Consider the following 21435-nt stretch of genomic DNA (forward strand, 5'->3'; position numbering starts at 1 on the left):
TCATTTTCATAGAAGTTCAGATCTTTTGGGCATGCTTTTCTTTCACTTTCATGCATGCAAATACTTCTTGTAATGATCTTAGAAACATCTGTATGAGGAAATGTACATGCATACACTCACACGTGACCGTCACTCAAAATTTGAGTGTGTTGACTATGGAATGTAATGGGAATAGCAGTGCAAGAGTCACCCAAAAGGTGAATTGAACATACACAGTTGTACATGGTATTTTTTGAAGGGTGGTTATGAGCTTTTATGTATTTCTTACATTACGAATAATTGACCTTACTCTTGTCTCAGAAAATATCCCAGATTTGCTTATTTTATATTCAATATAAACATGGCATTATTTGTTCTTTGATTCCCAAAGGGATGAACCTCTTCTGATACTCATCCTTTCCCTTGGAAGAAGGTGAAAATTTGAAGGTCCCGTTTCCTATATTCCATACTATGATGAGAAAAATATCCACCTAGAAAGTCACCTCAAACTGTTCCTCAGTTGTTTTATCTTCCTTTTCCTTCAGTAGACATACTTATTCTTTTCAATATATACAAATAGATACTTCCCCCTGCAGTACTGCTGCAAGTTCCATCCTTTATTTATTTTCTCTCAGATTACATTCACATTTTTTGTTAACCTGGACTGTATTTTGATTACTCTAAGTGGTATCAATATAAATTTTAAACCACAAGGTTTGGTTTGTTTTTTCTTTTTTAAATTACATAACTGCTTTTGGCACCACTCTGCCAAGACAGTGATCAAGAACCAGCGCATGTTTTGGAACAAGGTTCTTTGTGTTTGCTGCTGCAGTTCTGTGCCTTGTGCCTATGAAGCAATCTTTGAGCTAAGCAGTTTTCTTCTCTTTGCCTCTACTGCCTTACATATTCTTTCAAGTATTGGATCACAATTTGATGAATTTTGATGAATTAGCTTTAGTGCAGCCCCTGAAGACTCATCTGAAGTGTCTGTTTGTCTGCTTCCATGTTCATTGCTTGCAGAAAATTGTGTTCTCCATAACATAAGGATATCATCTAGCTTTCATAAACCTTGTTTTGGTTTAGGTGACTTTGATTGGCAAGTTCTAATTACTATTTTAGGATAACTCTCATTATACCGATTTTACTTCCCAGATCACAATTATGATTATTTATTTATTTACTTATTTATTTAACTTTAGCAGAAGCTCAATCTCCCACAATTGCAATATCAGATTTTCAGGTTTATATATATCTATATATATATCTCTCTCTCTATATATATAGATATATATACATCTCCTTATTTATTCTTTGAACTATTGCATAAAATGTACAAATTATGTTTCATTTTTAATTTGATAGTGCAGAACTTCAACTTCTCACATTTTAAAATCACAACTTTATAGTTATCCTCCTCTGCCTTAATTAACTGAAATCTGTTAAAAACAAGTACATTAGAAAAATTGCTCATCAAATTACATCTGCCCCTGATTATTCCTGTTAACTGCTCATTGTCTAATAATCTGAGAAGTTTTTGGAAAAACACTATGTTAGTTTAAGACATGCTCAGGAGGTAATCAAGGTTATTTCTAGAATTCTGCAGCAGAAAATGTGAACTACAAGAAGTGTGACCTCTCTATTTATAAATATCATATATGTGCAAGTATAGGCAAATTAAGAAAACCCAACAGTGGACAATTCAAATATTGAAAGATGAATGACTCCTTTTTTCCAAATGTTGAATGTTAGGAACATGAGATCCATGCTCATAAAGAAAAACTTTTTATCAGGTTACAGAAAACAATGTTTGCATAGATATATAATAAACATAACCTCAGTTTTAATTGAAAAGCAATCTGTGTTTTTTAAAGCTTGGGGGTTTTTGGGGTGTTTGTTTGTTTGTTTGTTTGTTTGTTTTCCAACAGTATCAGTAGATGTAATAGAAGATACATCTTCACTTGACTTCAGTTGACTGCATCCTTCATATTTATAATGTTTCCATGTTAGAAGACACTGTGGCAGAAGCTGGCACTGAGACATTGTGCAGGTCTTGAGAGACAAATGGATGTTATAGGCTGGGGCAGGGTAGAGCAGGGTAGTGTTGGGCTCCCAGTGGTTTCCCTTCTTGCTGAAAGGGATTCTCAGCTGCAGGAAGGATGGCTAGTGAGGGTTATGCATCCCTGAAGGATTCCCCACGTGGGCCCGAAGCCTTGATAATTTCCAGTGAGGTAGAACAACCAAGAAATAATAGCCTAGATACAGTAGGGTGGCTTTTAACTTCTGTGATGTTTTTAGATGACTGAAAAGTAAGACATTGCTCTGCTGCAGATTATATATACAATCACTATTATTAATTGTTCAGAGTCTCTGAGGATTCAGTGCAGATGAACTTGTGTGTTACACCTTGAAATACTGACAGATTCATCTCTAAGTTCACAGTAATTGTAATGTTGCCCAGGGCTCATATGGGAATGTGATCTCTGTGTCAGGCTATCTAATTAGTGGTCTTATCACTTCAGTAACTCTTCATGTGGGTGGTGTTCCACAAACTATGAGGTGGAGGTAAAAAATGGAAAGAATTCCTGGATATCTGTGATAAGACTGACCTGATCCTGCATTGAATCAGTGGAGAGAATTCAAAGACTTCACTTTGAGGACATTGTCTGATACATTTTACAAAGCAGCAGCTGCAGAACTCAGGGAATGAAGGATATTGCCTAATGTTTCTTTATGATCCTGGGATGGAAAAGTTAGAAAATATTCATTTACTCTCTACCATTTATGAAATATATTTTCTGACAATTTCAGATTCATAAGACAGAGAGAAAGAAGTTTTTTCTTCTCCAAACACTATATCTTGGTTTGCGATACAACTGCAAGCATGTGCCTGTAACCTCTCACTATATGGACTTCAGACAGTTAGAAAAATTATTGTTCAAAGAATTATTCAGAGATGTGCATCTCTGGTGTCTAAACTAATCTGAATTAATTGTCCAGAGACAGAGAAGGTGGAACAAAATTTCTGATATGTATTTTTGTTAGAAGTAGTTAAAAATCTACAGAACATAAATTAATTTATGGACTTATCAGTGGAAAAAAAAACTAAAAATAATTAGGTCAAGGTGGACATAATGATGAGAGACCAGCACACAACTGCCTCTAGATGCATGGTAAAGGTGATGATTTCTTTGGATTTGTAATATAGTACTTAATGACTAATTTTATTAAAAACTGTATTTGTGGTAAAAATGAGTAGGCAAAGGTGTGAAGAGATATGTAATTTCTGTAATAGACAAGTAGAAGAAGAAAGAGAAAAAAAATTATATGGAGCTTAACAGAGAAGGTGAGAGAATGTAATTAGACAGTGGTGTTTTCTGAGGTTAGTAAGTTTGTTCAAAGCTTTTATAATAGTTAAAAGAAAATTCCCAGGAAGTAATTTTCCCCCTGAAGCAGGACAGTTGGTTGTTTTAATTTGTTGCTATGTACTCATGTCTGTAGAAATAATGGCCTTTGTGAACACTTGGCTAAAAAGAATGTGACTGTTTCAGGATTCTTTGGAAATCAGCTTTGTGTGAAGGACTTTCAAGGTATTGATTTTTGAAGGATTTGGCTTAAAAGTTAAAAAAAGAAAAATAAATGTATTATATTAGATGTTTTTACAGTTGCATTTTAAGGAACATTTAATACCAAACTATTTAGTGTCTATATTATGATAGATTCTTTATCAAAAGTCATTTGCAAGAGAAGATATCTGAAACTATACAGTTATTGCTGTAATTTCACTTAGAGAGGATTGCTCTATTCTCAAGGATTACACAAATTTATGCAGAGGACTTTCCCCTTCAAAGGCATTATAGTTTTTATGACATATGCTTGCACTTATTTTTCCCTTATATATTTTATGTTATAATTGAGCCAAACATGAAACTTGTAATTCCGCATATTTCTGTCAAAAGTAGTTCTCTTAAGGATGACAAGAATTATTTGTGAAAATATTTCATAGGTAAGAAGCAATTTACATCTTCAAGGAATCTAATAATACTGTTTATACTAGAAACTTAACATGATGATACAAATCTTTGGGAATACACCAAACCAAATATCCTGCCTGACACTGGTAACATTTGCTCAATACACCTTTTACTAGTTTCTGATCAGCACTCTTAACAGGTTTCCTACACTTTCAACCAAACTGCAAAACATGAAGTTCACACAAATTTGGGTTAAAGGGTCAAAAAAGATTAAACCTCTTTGGCAGGGTGTTCTCTCTAGGATGTAGCAGAAACTTTCTTTGTGTAGAAGTAGCACATATTTTTTTTTCATGTGATAGACAGAAGAGATTGTGTGCCCTGGAAGAAGTGCTACGTCACCAAAGGCTTCCCTGGAATGTCAACACATCTTTCCTTATACTTGCATATTCTCTACAAAAACCTTACCAAGGTTGCAAGTTATCCTGTACTGGAAAGCATTCTCATCTGTATTTAGGGAAGATGTTACAAAATGAGAAAGAATCAGAAATGAATCGTTAAAATACAATTTGACAAGTGGTCATCTATTTTGCTAAGAATTAGCAAATATGTAGCAGGTAAATACGCTTCACACATTTATACATGTGATATATGCATATATAATGTATATATATGTATATAAACAGCATATTTATGTGTGTATATATACATATACATGCTACATTTATATACATGCTATTTTAATTTTTTTTTTTTTCATTTCCAGACGACTGAAAATCTGAAAAAAACAGAGGACATAATTTAGTAGAGTTCAGGATATAGGAAACCCAGTAGGTCTTGAATTCCAAGGCTGAGATTTAATTGTTTAAGTAAATAATTTTTTTCCTTCTTTCTTTCCATTAATCCATCAGATTAGTGATTCGTTTGCCATGATCAACTAAAGATTTATAGATCAGTACCTAAATGAGTGCTACAGGCTTTTATCATGCAACAAGCATATTCTCACCAGATTATGTAGCTCTCACTAAAGTAAATTACCATAGTTTATATTCATACACAAAGTAAAGCTTTATTTGAAGTCTGTAATTATTAATATGTTTGAGGTTAAACAGTTATTTATATAAATTGCTGGAATAGGGCTAGCCTGTTCAACATTTTGGAGAATCAAATTTGAATGTCCTGAATCAACTACTACTGGTTTGATTTGCCTGGCTGTGAAATCTGTCCCTGTGGACTACAGGAAAAAGAAAAAAAAAAAGAAGCAGCAGCTCTGATTGTAGTGATGACGACCTCCTTCTTTCATGAATGCTTTAGCCCTAAAACTGAGTACTGTGTGAGGAGCCACCTCTTTCACAAAAAGTAAAACATGTGAGGAGGAACAGAACAAAAGAGAAAGTGCACAAGAATATAGGTTTGGAAATAGTCTCAGATCAGATTTCATCATCAGATCTATTTATTTGTAATTCTCAGAAATCACACCAAGTTTGAAGGTTCCACAGTATCATCTGTGCCACACACTATTTATACATCTCATGGGGCATGAAATATTTCTGCATTCCATTAAAAACATAAGCTCTGTAATAGAAGTCTTAGCTAAGATTTTCCACAGGAAGAGGTCAAAAGACACTGTGGCCATTGTCAGTGCACTAGCAGGATGTTTATTAAATAACCTTTCCAGATCATCCCAGAAAAAAACACCACTCCATATGAAGAAATATCCCAGTAACTCTTGGCTCTCTGATACAAGAAAATTCTTCCTCGGCACTACTTCTAGTGATCTTTCGAAGATTAATAATTACTATAAATGCTGCATTTATTATTTTGGATTAACTTCACAAAGTGGATTCAAGGCAGATTGCAGTTTCACATATGCATGGATGGGTGTATTTTTATCTCTGTGAGCCTGTTGTTTTGCATCATGTAATACTTATCCTTACTTAGCATCCTCATTAGCACGTTCAGAAGAGAAATACATTAATCATCATAAGGCTGGGGTCCACTGAGCTACTCACACAGGTGGTGCATGTACTAGTCATTGTACTTCTAAGCCTTAGCATATAGCATTTACTTCAGCAAGTTGCATCCTTTCAGAAAGAACTAGCAGATCAATTTTTTCCAGAGCTGTGAAGCAGCAAGGTCAGGCCTTTTGCTCAGCATTTGTGTTAAAAAAAAATAGTTTTTGTAACCTCTGTTGACTGAAGAATACTCGAAGCATAAAAATAGTATTCTTTATAATTGCTTTTGTAAAGTAGTCATACAAAGAAACTGGAGAGCTTTACATGGTGAAGGCAGAACAATGAGAGTCAGGGAAAGCTGAACTGTTCAGAACACTGCAGTACAATGGAGCTTCCTCAAGTGTTTTGGTAGTCCTTCACCAGGCCAAGGAGACAGAGCTACAAGATTTTTCTCTAAAGTATGTTTTTTCATTTAGAGCAGAAAGGATTTTTTTTTAGTGCCATTTTTGGAGTGTGAAATGTGTTTTATTCAAGAAAGGAATGCAATATGAAAAGCTCAAAGAGTCTTCACAACCAAAAATGTGGAAAATAATCAGCTCAAGTCAATTGAAATGCTTTATTTAATAGCTTCAAATATATGCTTTATTATAAATAAATGCTTTATTAAATATCTTCAAATATATCTTCTCTATTTGACTGTGGGAATTTTTTAAACAATTTGTTTTGTTATTGCCTAAACTTATTTTTAGTTCAGGAAAACTAATTTTAAAATTTCAAAGCACCATGATGAAATGTTCTGGTATTTTCTGAAGTCTTTGTATGTCATTTTACAAGTTTTCCAAGGTCAGTTCTTTCCTGATTCAAATGAATAGGCATTTTCCGATGAAATGTATCTAACTGAAAGATATACAATTACTACTTTTTAAAGGTTCTTTTAACAACTACAGCTATTGATAAATATATTGCCGGGATTCTTGTATCTGTAAATAAAGCAGAATATTTTTGTCATCACTTGAATTTTGGGACCTTCTGAAGAATATGTTTTATTTCTTGGAAAGCTTCATTTTGTGATCATGTTTCTAGAAGGACTTAGCATAGATTGTCTGTGTTTTCTGCAGACCACTAATGCAACCACTGGCTATGAATTTAGTGTATATAGTGTTTTCAATATAGAATAAAAGCATATAAGAAAAAATCCTTAAAACCGCTTAGGCTGTGGTCTGTTATTAGAGTTTTTCAGAGCCACTGTTGCTGATACTTGCTGATATTTGCTGATACTTGTGTTCTTTTATTCTTAGGAAGGAGCCACAGTACAGTAGCAGACAGGCCGAGAGTAAATTATTCCATCGTTTAAGTGTTTTAGGCATTACAGCAGCTGAATGGATCCCAGTGCTGCTCTGGCATCCTGAAGCAGTTCTGCTGTGACTCACAGAGTTACTAACGAGATTATCGGTGTGCTTTGCTCAGGAGCGACTGTCCCTGCGAGTCACTGCCAGCCCCTGCCCTGCACGACCCCAGCCCCGCAGCTTCCAGGAGATGTCCAGCTGCGGACAGCGCAAATGTCAGCCAGCGCTCACAGCACTATGACTTCAGCTTTACCTTCCTGTGTCTGAGAACAGGTTTTGGCTCAGATTCCCCAGGATAATATATGAGGCTGTCAGATGACGGCAGAGCAAAAGTGAAATGCCAGCAGAACTTGCAGAGCACTGCGACTTAGGCCTGGGCGCCTCACTGCACGTTCAGCGATGTGGGTGGGAATATGTGATCACAAGAGAGGGAGGAATTGGCAATGAAATACAACAGAAACAGTAAGGTAGCTCTACTTTTTATATTCTCAGTTAATACAGAGAGTTAATGTAGCAAAGTGAAGGAATTTAAGTGAAAACAACACATGTTCACATCTTAGAGAGTTGTGATGGTATCTTACTACAAAAGTTCTTAATAAAACATGAGAAAATGCTTCAGTTTTGAAACTCAATGAATCCTTCTGGTGAAGAAAGTCTTATTCAAGTAAAAGAAATACGGCTTGAAAGAGTGCAAATATTATCATCCCTAAATACAATTTTTAATGCTCAAGTCAGCTAACAGATCTTGGTGGGATTTTTCAGGCAGTGTAGCAAAGGACAAGTTCTGGCAATAATCATATTATGCCCTTAAACTGAGGCTGTATTCTCAATGAGTTTTAGTACAGCTAGCTGACATGGTGCTGAACATGGCTTGTCCTTTGCCATATCAACTGCAGAATCAGCATTATATTTGCAACTGTTAAAAATGGAATAGGATGAAAATGTCCTGTGTAAGCAGGACTCTTGAGCTATGGTGTAAATAAAGAGCTTTTATTACTACTTTACTGTACTCACACATGGTGGAAAAACTGTTAAAATATCCACATTTAGCTCACATTTTTAAAATAATTTAGAAAAATCACGTGAGAGATATTACTAATCCTGCTTTTGGCTTTGCTCTTGTATGAAAGAATATATTGTAAGATGACCAAAAAATTATAACCCTTTGGTCCATTTCCTAAGTAATATTCTGACAGATTTTCCTGTCCTGCCCATAAAGACTCAAAGAACGAACACATTCCTAGGGCTGAATCTTTCGTATTCACACTTTACTAACTTCTACATTAAAAAGTAGCTTCCTCCTTCTTTGTGAATGTTTAATAACAACCACTCTGCAGCAGTTAAATTTTAGATTGTGAAAAAATAAACTGAGCATGAAAAATATTTTAGAGGTCTTTTAATGAAAAAATATTAAAGAACTAACTATGAGCTCAAACAAATTTATGTGGGGTTTTTTTTGTTGTTTTTTTTTTTGGTTTTTTTTTTTGGTTTTTTTTCCCCCCTCTAAACTCTAATGAAATTGTTTGGGAAATATTTATGCAATTTTGGAAGTATGATAAAATACTTTAAGTTGGTTCCAGTACACTGAGCAATGGAAATTCATTAATAGCAGTGAGATCTCCTCCAAATAAAATTGAACAACACTCATTTTAATCTATGATAACTTATCATAAAATCCATAGAAATGAATATGCAGGCTTGATTTTTAAAAGCATTTGATAAGTTTTAGTGACCCAATTTCTAATGACATCTGAAAAGCCCATCAGGAAGTACTTGCTTTGCAAGATTGAATAAACATTTCATCCCAATCAAAGAAATAACCCCATAATCAGAAGGATGGCTCAGGAAATTTTCCCTTTTCTTTTTCTCACACTCTTTAAGCTCCAGATGTCTTTATTTTTCCTCCTCTTCTCGTCCTCCCAAAAGGTAGAACCATAGCTGCTCATTCCTTCATATATGTGAAGACCCTCATACTGCTCCATCATCTCTCAGCAGCCTTTTTGCCTTTTTGTTTTCTTCTCTCAGTCTCAAAATAGGATTGGTCTAACTTTTCTAGTGCAGCTCTCAGTACTGAGGTAACTCTACATATGACTTCTTTTACATCTTAGCTCAAGAATTCCCCCTGTTTTTTGGTCCATGTTTGATCTTCCAGTTCTGTATTTGTGGTCTTTGTTTAGGCCCCTTTGAATAGATGCAAATAGCTGGTTATGGTTGCTCATACTTCAAAAGCAGAACAGCAGCACAAAGGCAGCTCATTTGCATATACATCATTACTGTCACCCCCCTATCAGTCGTGCTTTAGCCTAGAGAGGTGGTATCTTAATGTATTCTGTGAGTTTCTGCTCCTCAAGCAGCTATTCAGGCTCTCTTTATGAAGTTCCTTTTTTTTAGGGAGCTGTCCGGGTATTTTACATGTGTGTTGGGATTAGCTATGGCTCTGTGGATGTCCCACCTGATAGACACTTTTCCATGTTCCAGGGAAGAAGCTGGGCTCATATGTGGTGGGCTTCCTCCTCGGCCAGGGAGCAGAGCAGGGATAACCCAGGTAGAGTCTTGCAGACTGTAACAACAAAGAAATGAGCTACTGCAGTACTTGATGTTTTGATCTTAAAGTGATTGATCCCTGCCAGTTCCTCTGAGGAGTTCAGTGCCTCATTCCTCTTCCTGGGGCCAACCTCCTCTGTAGTGCTCACATCAAGTGCTGATGCCCCTAGGCACTGCCTGATCCCCCTCATCACTTCCTCTGGAATTTGCCAAATTGCTCACGTTTTCTGTGTTCATACTGGGAGTTGCATCCAGTCACTTTGAAGCCCTTGGGTACAGTCTGACTCCCCTGATGTGCTGTGGTGACCCTCTTTTCTCCATTAGCACAACTGTTCTATATCTCCACAAACATAATCAATGTGCTGCTGCTTCACCTTCCCCCCACCCCTTCCCCCAAGCTTCCACAAAAGCACCCTGAAGTTCTGCAGGCAGTGAGATCTCCAAGTCACAATAAGGTGTGTGTTCTGAGTCTGAACCCTGCGACACACTTTTAAACAGAACAGCAGGTACTCATGCACAGGAGGAGGAAAGTTCAGAAGGAAGGTACCTGCAAGCTTAGTCAGGCTGTCTGCCAAGGTTATTATGCAAAAGCAAGCCTTAAACTGAAAGGTCCAAAGGTTGCTACTTGTTCCAGGGTGTTATCCTTGTTCAAAACAAGACGTAAAAGTAAATTTAACCCTATTTCACAGGAGTCTGTACTCCAGATAACTCCAGGTATTCCAGAATAAACCTCATCTATGTGTGTGAACACAAAGGAGTTTTTGCATCACTCCTCTACAACTGCATCATCTTTGACGCTCTGTTCTTCCTTTACACTCAGTGTTATGATTGTAGTCTTCCCAGCTTCAGCCTGATAAGTGATAAGGCTTTTAGGGTTTCTGTTTCCTCTTTGGGATCATCTGCCAATAAGAGCAGATCTATCAAAGCTTAGCTAAGCAATAGGGTTGAGCTAGGCTAAATTCAAGTGGGAGAATGAGCACTCTTCAAAACTACAGTGCCTCTTAAGCTGCATCTATTTTTAGCAGACCCTCATCAGCACTAAGACAATGCCAAGAAAAGCAAGGGAGGACTTCAGATGTGTTTTTCTAGCTCTAACTTTTGATGAGACTGGATCATCCAGTGATTTTTTGAGAGGGATCAACAGATGTTGTGAGATGGATGTGACAGGGTCTGCAGAATTCAGGAGATGCAGTACGAGGGTAGGTGCTGGGTGTAAGGCAGGCTCCTGGTCAGGAGCTGCTTTCCTAGGTGTCCTACAGTAGTGAGCTGTGAATGAGTTAGTCATTAGTTAAGTGAAGATTCTCTTAGACGATGTTTTTCTTGACCCTGAGAGACACCAAAGGCCTGTAGAATGGTAGTGAGAATGTGTGCATGGGTCTGTTGCCAGATTTGCCGCTCCCAAGTACGGACACAAGAAAATTAGCATCCCTGAGTAAGGCTTTTCCTTCAGACTATGATGACCAACTGAAATGATGGGAAACTTTAGTTCAGTTGTTGGATCAGAGGAAAGGAAAGGTATAACAGCTCTCTATTCCTGGACATAATGTGGCCCAGCAAGCATCTTCATGTTTAGGACTTCATGTTTTTGACTCTCTGAAGAAGTTTATTTGGGCTCAAAAAGAAGAATAATAAAGAAGATGAAGAGCAAGAACAGTGAATGACTACTCTAGCTCCTTCATTTAGGAAGGAAGGAAGGAATGCTGTTTCCAGTCCTCTGCCTGCACAGGTGCAATTGGTTGTGAGAACAGAGTCAATGGCTTTAAAGCTCTGCAAGTCTGTGCTTTGCTATTCTGCTTTAAAGCTAAGCAATACATAATTCAATTTATTGATTAATTTAGTTAATTTATAGATATTTAATTCATCTTACTCTATATTTCATAAATATTGCCAGTTTGAAGTGGCTTCTTTCATAACCCTATACCTTAATCATAAAATCTAGTATTCATAAGGACTGCCCCAAAATTTTGCATACATATTTTCAGAATTAGAAGGTAGGAATAATTTAAAGTTTGTTTTAAAAATATAATTTTGCATAACAAATTTTAAAATAATTTTACAGGGTACTGTTGAATTTAATTTTGTCTCACTTTTAAAACATTTGTCTTGAAAGAAGATCATAGTATTCTCTTTAAGTGGTTAAGTGTTTGTTGTTGTTATTGTTTTGGTTTGTTCTTTCCTTTTTTTTTTTTTTGTGTGTGTGTGTGGGTGTGTGTGTGGGGGTGTGTGTGTATGTGTGGGTGTCTGGGGGTGATTGACAGATTGTCATGGGGTGACTGTGTATCCCCAATCGTCTGTTAGGTGCAGGGGGGAGGGCAAGCGCGGTTTGTTTTTCCCCAACCACCACACAGATACAACATTAGAAGTATCTCAGCAGTTTTATTGACTGGGATCCCTGTCAGTGTTTGTCCCTATATTGAGTGTTTCACTTCAGAACATTAATAACTTGTGCTTTCAAGAATTAAACAACATATTCAGACTTCATTTCATTATTTTCTTATTGGTTTCCTTTGAACAAAAGGAACTGTTGTAATGGTCCAAGCTCAGAGTGATAGAGACCAGAGGACATTATTTTCCCTCTTTGGATTACTTTTTGACAGCATTTCTATTTTTTTCAGATTGTTCAATATTTCATTTTCCTCACATGAGAGAAAGCAGTTATTAAGTTTTACTTGCCAGTGGTGCAGAAATGACAGATGTTTTGCTTACTGAGCTTTCTTGAAGTTCTTCCCAAGCATTAGACATCCATAAAAACAGAATAATACTTTTGATTAACACCAAGAGTTAATTTTTTTCCATTAAAATGCATGCATTTCAGGTACAAATAATTTAGAACATTGTCATTAGTAAAATAGATGAGAGATACTATTGATCAGAGAGTCACATGCATTAAGCATTCTGGTGACAATAGAAGCCTAAGCTTGTTGCAGAGTCCTGATGGCAAGCTCATTTTTAAAAAGTCATTATTACAAATTGCTTCAACTAGTCAGATCATAAAAAATCTACTTGTACTGTAATATTCCAGATGCTTGATTACTGTTCTTCAGTGTAGTGAGATGCCAATTTCTTCCTCCTGAGAATGTGTGACAGATTGCAGCACAATCTGTTGATGGTCTTGATTGTAGCTAAAGTACATCATTGTCACCCATGCTCAAAAGCTGGTACATTTACTGTAGATATATAATTTTGGGAAATGTATGCTAGTGGTTTGTGGTCCTGCAATTGCAAATGGTACATGATTTTCCCCTCACTTGATCTGGTGAGGTGAAAATCAGAGACAGAGGAAGAAAAAGCAGATAATTAGAGCAGCAAAATGTAGGGGGTACGTTAATTCTATGAACAATATAGGTTGAATTGTCTCTGGTGTGCCTGTTGCTATTTGGGTGTTTTGGGAAAAGGAAAGAAAAAGAAAGAGGAAACCGTAGTTCTTGTGTCAGTCCTACTCTCCATCTTCTGCTCTGAAAAGTTTGGCACAATAGCCATCCCAGAACAAGGTTGTAAATAGTAAGTGTTACAGCCAACTCAACAACTGGCAATGAATCAGGAAATATGGATTGTTTATTCCCTCTTTTCCCCTGCAGAGAAAGATCTGTGATAGAAAGACTTTTTTGTTACTTTTTTGTTGGTGGTGTTTTGTTTTTTTGTTTGTTTGTTTGGTTGGTTGGTTTTGTTGTTTGTTTTTTGGGGGTTGTTATGTTTGGGTTTTTTTGGTTTTTTTCGGTTTTTTTCTTAATTCTGCCAATATCATAATTTCTTTCTGCATCTTGCTCTCCCAACTTCTTTTCCCAACATAGCCTTTCTTCTCTGAAATTCACTAAGGCTGCAGCTCAGGGAAGCATTTAAATGTTAGGCACATTCCCACTCAGCAAATGACCTGAGTTCTGAAAACACAGATGACTTGGTCTGGTTCTCTCACCCTCTCACAACTATGTGTGGTGTTGTTTCTTCTCCAAGCACTTAGGTGATGAGGTGGGAGACAGAGACCAGTCCCAGGTTTGGGTACTGCCACTATATCACGCCCTGGTAGCTCTTGTATCTGAGCATAGGTTTCACATCCAAAGAGACTGGCTCTGAAAGCAGCCGTCCCTCTCCCCTGCCAGTCTTTGGCCCCTTCCCCTCATCTGGAAATTGCTGTTACGCAGCTGCAGGGTCAATTGCTTTCAGCTCATACATCAGAACACTGCCCTGCAAAATCATGTCTTATTTTGATTGGCTCTGTCACATGTGGCTGTACAGCCAAGATCCAAGAAATTTTTTAGGAACATATCCCTGCAGGCAGGAAGGTATTTTGGGAGTTGGGGCTGCTTACTCCAACATTGCCTGTTCAGATAGACTCCATAGAGCTGCAAAACAAAATTGTGCCATCAGATTTCCCAAGGGAGATAGTGGTACTTCCTTCCTGTGCACAGTCCTTCTGGGTTCATGGATAAACACAACACAAAGCCATGAGATACTGATACAGTTAGTGAAGCCATTCACTGGGAACAAAATCAACCTTTAGGTAAGCATGTTGCTCGGGTAATGTTCTCCTATCTTCTCTTGCACAGAATAGTACAACCTGCTAGGAAGCCAAGCATTTCCATGTTGTGAAACAAGTAAAGCCAGTGGCAAAATTGGTAGGTTACTGTACTGGCAAATATTATTTACATGGTATTTTCAGTCTTAGGAGGACTAGGAGTGCTTTTAGTTTTAGGAGGATGGGTATAACTTCCTGGTTAGTATTCTAGAATAGTACAAAGTTAAATTGGTGATTAGAAATATCACCTCTATTTCAGAAAATAGCTGCTTATTTACCACCAGCAAATATTCAAATACATCAATAAATTCACCGGCTTATGGGCTTTCTCCTTTTTGAACAGGACCTGAACATGGACAAGTCCTATTGGTGGGCTGGTACCACAGACACCAGTACCAAGAGAAAGTATTTGATGCGTATGAAAATTGGAAAAAGTACAGATATATGATTTACTTTTTCTGGTACCAGATGGTGCTGAAAGAAATTCAAAGAGTTCATGATAGGAAACTGTGGAGATCAAGAAACAGATTTATGTTTAGAGATAAGTAGTGTTCAGTAACATAGACTCTTGCTTTAAGGTGACATATCAATGATAGTTTAAATATTATTTAGTTAATATTCTGTGGTGTCCAATACTCATGCACACAGGTAGGCCTGTTGATGTCAAAAGTTTTAGGTTAATGACCTTTGTCTATCCTTTATAACAGCTATTTGCTTTGAATTCCTCACAAGATGAGCTAGTGATAGTATTATTAAGACTGCACATATATGAAAAGAAAAAGCTGAGGGACAGTCAAACCATTTTGTTCAGTGTATCCATAAGAGGTTATCTCTAATAGTCCAAGAAAATTGTGGAATAACTTCCCCTTGGATTCTTTTCAAAGCTTGGTCTGTTCTGACACCATGCTTAGATCCATCTGGCTTCTATGCATGCATTTCTGTTCAAACTGTGGGGAGCTTGGAGGCCCTGGCTGCTTTTTGCATGGAGCAGCCCCTCCTTTGGCTGCATCTGCTCATGGGGTTTTCCTTTAAGAGAGCTCACACAACTCATGAATATATAAGATAATGTCAGCATGCAAAAATTTTAAAGTAATCTGAGTCACCATGGGAAAATTTCAAGGTATTCTCCCAGATGAACGCTGTTGAGCCAGGTTGACGCATTTCCCGGTTTCTTTCCTTGTAGGCTGTTGGACTGTGATGGAATGATCTCTGTAGCAATGTGAAACCAAGCCATGGAGATGGCTGCTTAGAAGTGGGATGGACCCTAAGAATTACAGTGGCAAAGCTTCCACAATGATGGTAAAATATAATGCTGCATAAAAGGTGTCTGCAGTTACCCTTTATGTGGTCATGGAATATCACTTACAAAATTGGAAAGATTTCTTCTCTTGCATTAAACATTCTTTTAAACCCCTGCATAGAAACATTTTGGTTCTGATAATGATTTTTCATTATTTTCAAGTAAAGAAAAAAAATTAATACTGATAGATTTGTATATGTGCATATTCATGTGCATGAAGAATTTTCTGTAACATAAACCATATTTTACTGTGTATTAATGTAGGTCATATTCTCTCATACCAGGACCATTCTTTTGTCCTCCAACAAATAGATGTCTCCCTTTAAAGGTTAAGAAATGAGAACCATGGTAGTAGGTCATTGCGTAATATACACCTGCTCTCGTTTAAATTACATTTCCTCTTTACACTGTGGGTCAGCAGTATCAGGAGACTGTTGTTCCCTGGGCTAATACAATCTTTCCACGTGAAAAGCTCTTGATTTTGTTTCTTTTTTGCATTCCAGTTACTGGAAGCACAAGTGTTTTGTCTGTTTGGTGCTAAAATGCCCAGAAAGCAAATGAACATAGTTTCAGTGTTGAGGTATCCTTCCTCTAGAATATTTAGCTTGGTTTATTTTCATTAAGCAATGCTTTTCCTGTCAGCAATATTCATGCCCTCATGTCCTTCACCAGAGAGAGAGCAAGAAATGAAGAAAGGGAAAGGGTCTATGCAGATTCAAAAGCAAAAGTGTTAGAAACCCTGTGCCTTTCAAAAATCATGAGATTCACTTAGTGCATGTAAGCGCATACAAAACGGATACATCTTTATTATTGCACATTGTTACACAGATGCATACACAGTCACTCATTTCACTAGGAACATGACAGCTTTTATTAAAGGTGTTACTTAAAACAAATAAGAATAGACCCTGTGCTGTTGGATGCTAAAACCTTTCTTCTGCTATTAGCACCAATGAAAGTCCACGCTGCAAATTAGCTAAGAGAATTAGTTCAAATTCTTTTTTATTCTTAGGCTTTTATGAGGTTTTTATGGATGTTTATTTAAAAATGCACATCCGCATAATAGATTGATTTTTTTTTCTTTTTTTTTTTTTTTTTCCCACAGAAAAACAATAGCTCATCTGCTCTTATTAATCCAAACTGGTATGATTTGGGATCCAATATTTCTGAAAATCAGATTCACATCAGTTATTACACTTTAATTTGTAGCATGACATTCTGAAGTCTGGAATACCTCTTAGATCTCACAGGTTCAAAGATTCAAAGATTGTTTTATGAGTATTAAAAATATTGCCAAAATATGCATTCTATTAAAATCAGATTTTGTCATATTTATTTTTCCCAGTAAAACTCTACAAATCTCTCCACATCAGAGATGATAAAAAAAATTTTAAAAATACAGAGGTGATGATCTGCCACAACACCTCAGCCATGCACATACACAAACTGTTCCATTAACAGATTACCAATAGAATAGAGAACTATAAATCATAATGTTGAAAAATTTCAGTTATTTACCACAAGAAATGTACTGTATCACTCAGAACAAAAAGAATGCAAGAATGTACCAAAAGTAATGTTCATAATTTACTGATCATGTGCTAAAAATTAAATATTGTATCAAATTATAAGCTTTTATATGAATAATTTAATGAAAGAAAGCTGGAGCTTATAAGAACTAAATTTTAATACAATAATAGGTCTCAGCTGTCATACATCTCTTATTATTTCAGATTCTTGTAATGATAAATATAAATACTTTCAAGTACTGCCACGTGTACTATTTAATTATCAATAATTTGTAATTTATGATCTTTGCATGGTATTATAGTTTCCTGGTTTTAATTAAAATTAATGCAAAATTTGGCATGTGTAAAAACCCCAGCATTATATAAAGATGATAATTTATATAAAAAGCTACATTTCTCCTTACTGTGTGAGATAAAGGGGCCTTTAACAGTAGGAATGTTATCAGCCACTAGTGACCAACAGTCTTCTCCTAAATAATTAAAGCAGAAAGTAAATTTATCCTTTTTAACCTCTGAAGTTATGCAGACTCTGTACTGACTGTAGATACTAGTGAAAGATACTGGCAATATGCCAGGGACATTTCTCTCAGTCTTAAATAAATATCATAGAATTGTAATCAACATATTGTGTGAAGATCCTGCTGAGCTATATTTATTTTTGTAACAAGCATTTTTAAGCATTTGAAATAGAAATCAAAATTGAAAATCATTTTTATAAAGGATCAAAACCAACAGAAATAGTCCGATATTTTCCTTTGAAGGTTTGCTTTTGTAAACAACTATGGTCAAAATGAGCTTTCAAGATAAAGTTATTAATTCTTTCATTCTGCTGAATCTTCATGGGGTTTTGAATCAGTGGTCTAGTGACTAATGTTTCCAACTGCCTGAACTATTTCGCTGTCTCTTTTATACTAGGAGATAGGCTTTGCAGCATCTGTCCCTAGGGAATGGACATGAACTGAGTTTTAGGCTTATTCTCTGAAGATGATTCAGATTTATTTATGCCTGGATGGGGTTTGCATTTACAATTGCTCTGGAGCCCAGTGATGTACTAGGCTGCTAGGAGGTTTGTGGGATTAAGGCTAGTGCAGTGACTATATGTCTTTTTTTTCCAAACATGTCCTGTTTGTATCATTTTTGAAAGGTTGGTGAATATGCAGAACAACTTGAAATGAGACTAACTGACCAGCTGGCCTAAGAGATTTATCACCAGGAGGTTCATTAGCATCTCCATTTCAGTATGGCATCCAGTTGCCTCATATCGTTGCAGCTACAAAAAACCCACAGATAACTTGAGACTCAATTCCTCAAACAGAGCTCACTTGTGTGATGTTAAGTGACCTTAACAAGCATATAGTACAGATTTTTAAACAAATGTATAGGTCTCAAGATAATGAAAAACTTCATGCTTTCTGGCACTCATTGGCAGTTATCTGTGTAAGTGCTTTGGAAAATTCTTTAAAGAATGCATTTATGTTGCAAAACAACTAAACGCCTTTTCACTTAAGTAAATAACTTTTACCAACTGATCTACTATGAACTGAAAATCAAAGGCAAAAGAAGCATTAAGGGCAGCATTTGAACAGGCTGCAAATTAGAGATGCCTCTGCAAATCCAAGGGGTATAGAGCTGAGATACTTAGCAGAAGAGATTAGAACATGGTGGCATAGTTATATCTGGTATATCTCCCTGCTTTCATCAGCTCATAGCCCACTGTTCCCCCTGGGGCAGACAGCTTGTCATCTCAATTTAGGAGACAGCAAGGTGTCAGAAAGATTTGGCTCACTGAGACTTGCCCTTGTCGATTCAGTTCTTGCTTTGGGGACTCTGTGTTTAAATGCTCATTAAGAAGATTTTACACATTTTTTTCTCCACTTCAGATCTATTACAAAATTACAATACTATTTGGGATTTAGTTCACAAAGTTAGTTATCATTTGTGAAGCTTTCCCTACCCCCACCCACACTTTCTTTCTACAGTTATTTAGACACACCTTTTTCCTTCACTTGCAGCAGACATTCTAAGGTCCCAAATTAATAGCATTTGAAATGGTGGGGTTTTTTTGGTTTTTTTTTTTTTTTTTTGTGTGTGTTTTTGTTTTGTTTTGTTTTTTTTGTTTGTTTTTTGTTTGTTTTTTTTTGTTGTTTTTTTTTTTTTGTTTTTTGTTTTTTTTAATATCACATATCTCTATGAGTTTCTTTTAGTCAGCTGTGTGTTGAGAGAATTGGTTAGAACTGGTTAAACCCTCGCTTCCTGATATCATGTTTATTAGATTATAATGGTGGTAGTTGGTGGTTGTGAACAAAGGCTGCTGAAGTCAGAAGAAAGAATCCAATCCCTCTGAGAAAATGAATATTCAGAAAAGGGTGTCTTACCAAAGATGCATCATAAATTTGTCAGAAGTGGAGTCAACATACATTATCTGCTGTACGTAGGCCAAAACTGCTGTTTGAAATTTACCTGAGCAATAAAGGGAAGCAGATCTAGCTAGGAAAGTAAACAATTGGAAGTATTAAGAGGGGGAATATTCCTACCCACCTAAGCTATCTAAATGTTTTTTTTTCTAAATAAACACATTTGAAATTTCCAGGAAAAATACTGAGTAGTTATTTCAATCACAGCAAGCTATGAAAACAATGGTAAAAATTTATTCCACTTGCAAGTCAGCACCAGCACTTCCCTTCATTTTGGGTGAAACAGTGCTACAGTTGTTACCTGTAACAGAGACTGTGCAGGGTTGGTAAAGGAAGTCTCCCTTCCCCAAAGGGCTGTGATGGAAATGAGTTTGGGTCCTCTCTGGTGACTGACATGGTTTTATGATCCAGTTATTAAAATTTTTAGAGTGATGCCTCTGCCTGAAATCAGGTGCAAATGAGACCATATGCCAAAGTCAGAGGTATTGTTTTTATTTAACAGTAAATGAGAGAGAGAGAGACAGAGAGAGAGAAAGAAATATAAAAGAAGTGAGGGGTGAGGTAGAGTAACAGAGACAGATTATGTAGAAAATATCACCACTCTATGGATCCCAGTGGTGTCCCATTGATTCTCTCCATCTGGCCTTCTTACTGGTGAGGGTCACCCCCAAAAACAGAGTCTCATGGATTAATATATGTTCAAACCAGGTGGGAACATGCAGGTACCTCCCCTGGAATGGGGGCAAGTTTGACACAATTTCTTGCAAGTCTCTGCATCTGTTACATCCCTGTGCATCACACGCAGTACTCTGGTGCAAGGTCTCAGGAATGAGTCCGGGGAGTGCTTTGGGGGTCTTTGATGGTTTATGAGACCCCCTCAGCTGCCCCTCACATGAATGTCCCATGGATGATGTCCCATGGCCTTTTGGGGGTGGGGGTTTTACAGCTGAGCCAATTTATGTAATGGAGGATGGGAGTTCACTGCTTCTGAGCAGAGGTTATGCCATACCCCCAAAACTCTCCTCCTTCCCCCTGGGCTGGTAGAGAGGGGAGCCTGTGCAAACCTGGCCTCAGCAGATGAATCTGTGGGCTTTGGTCTCCCCTACCCCGAACACATCCAAAGCAGACTTTCAGGACAGCTCTTGGGTTTGGCTTGTGGATACATTCTTTTCCCTCAGCCTTGTTTATTTCTCCCTAGACCTGAGATAATTGAACAAAGGTGTCCCCTTTATTTCAGGTTCCCTTCATCTCAATTCACAGTCCAAAGCTTTAGTCAGGAGACAATCTTCAGGGAAGGGTGAGTTTTGGTGGTTGCAGATTCTATATACAGTTTTGCCATCATGAGCAAAAGAACCTTCAAAACATTGTTTAAGCAATTACCCATGCTGACAGCAGCACCAGCCACAGGGCATGGGCTCTGTTGAAGCTGGTTCTGTGGAGGAAGCCCATCTCTCTTCATATCTCACACCTGCCCATATAACACATGCTCCTTTCCCTACCTCCACAGTGTGCCTGGACACAGAGACAACGCAGGAATGTTCCTCTCCAAATTCCTGTGGGTGCTGATGGTGCAATGGTGTGTCACTCTGCGTGCCACATGCCTCTGTCCCTTCGTTTAGGAGGGTGGAGAGAGATAACTCATGGTACTTTTTGCCACTGCTGAGACACAGCAGATACTCTAAGTCCTATGTGGGCAAAATCTGCCCCCTGCCTTACTGCCTTGGATGAGGTATCAGTGGGGTTCACACTAGTCCTTTACAAGCGCCTGCACAAGAGCCATTTTCTTGGGGATAAAAGGGATTGGGTGGTGTACCCAGATTGGGTGGGAGATGGAAGAATTTCTCAGGATGAATTTCGCTTGTAGCAACATGTTGGTACAATCCTGCC

This window comes from Hirundo rustica, chromosome 5, assembly GCF_015227805.2.
Source record: "Hirundo rustica isolate bHirRus1 chromosome 5, bHirRus1.pri.v3, whole genome shotgun sequence".
NCBI lineage: Eukaryota > Metazoa > Chordata > Aves > Passeriformes > Hirundinidae > Hirundo > Hirundo rustica.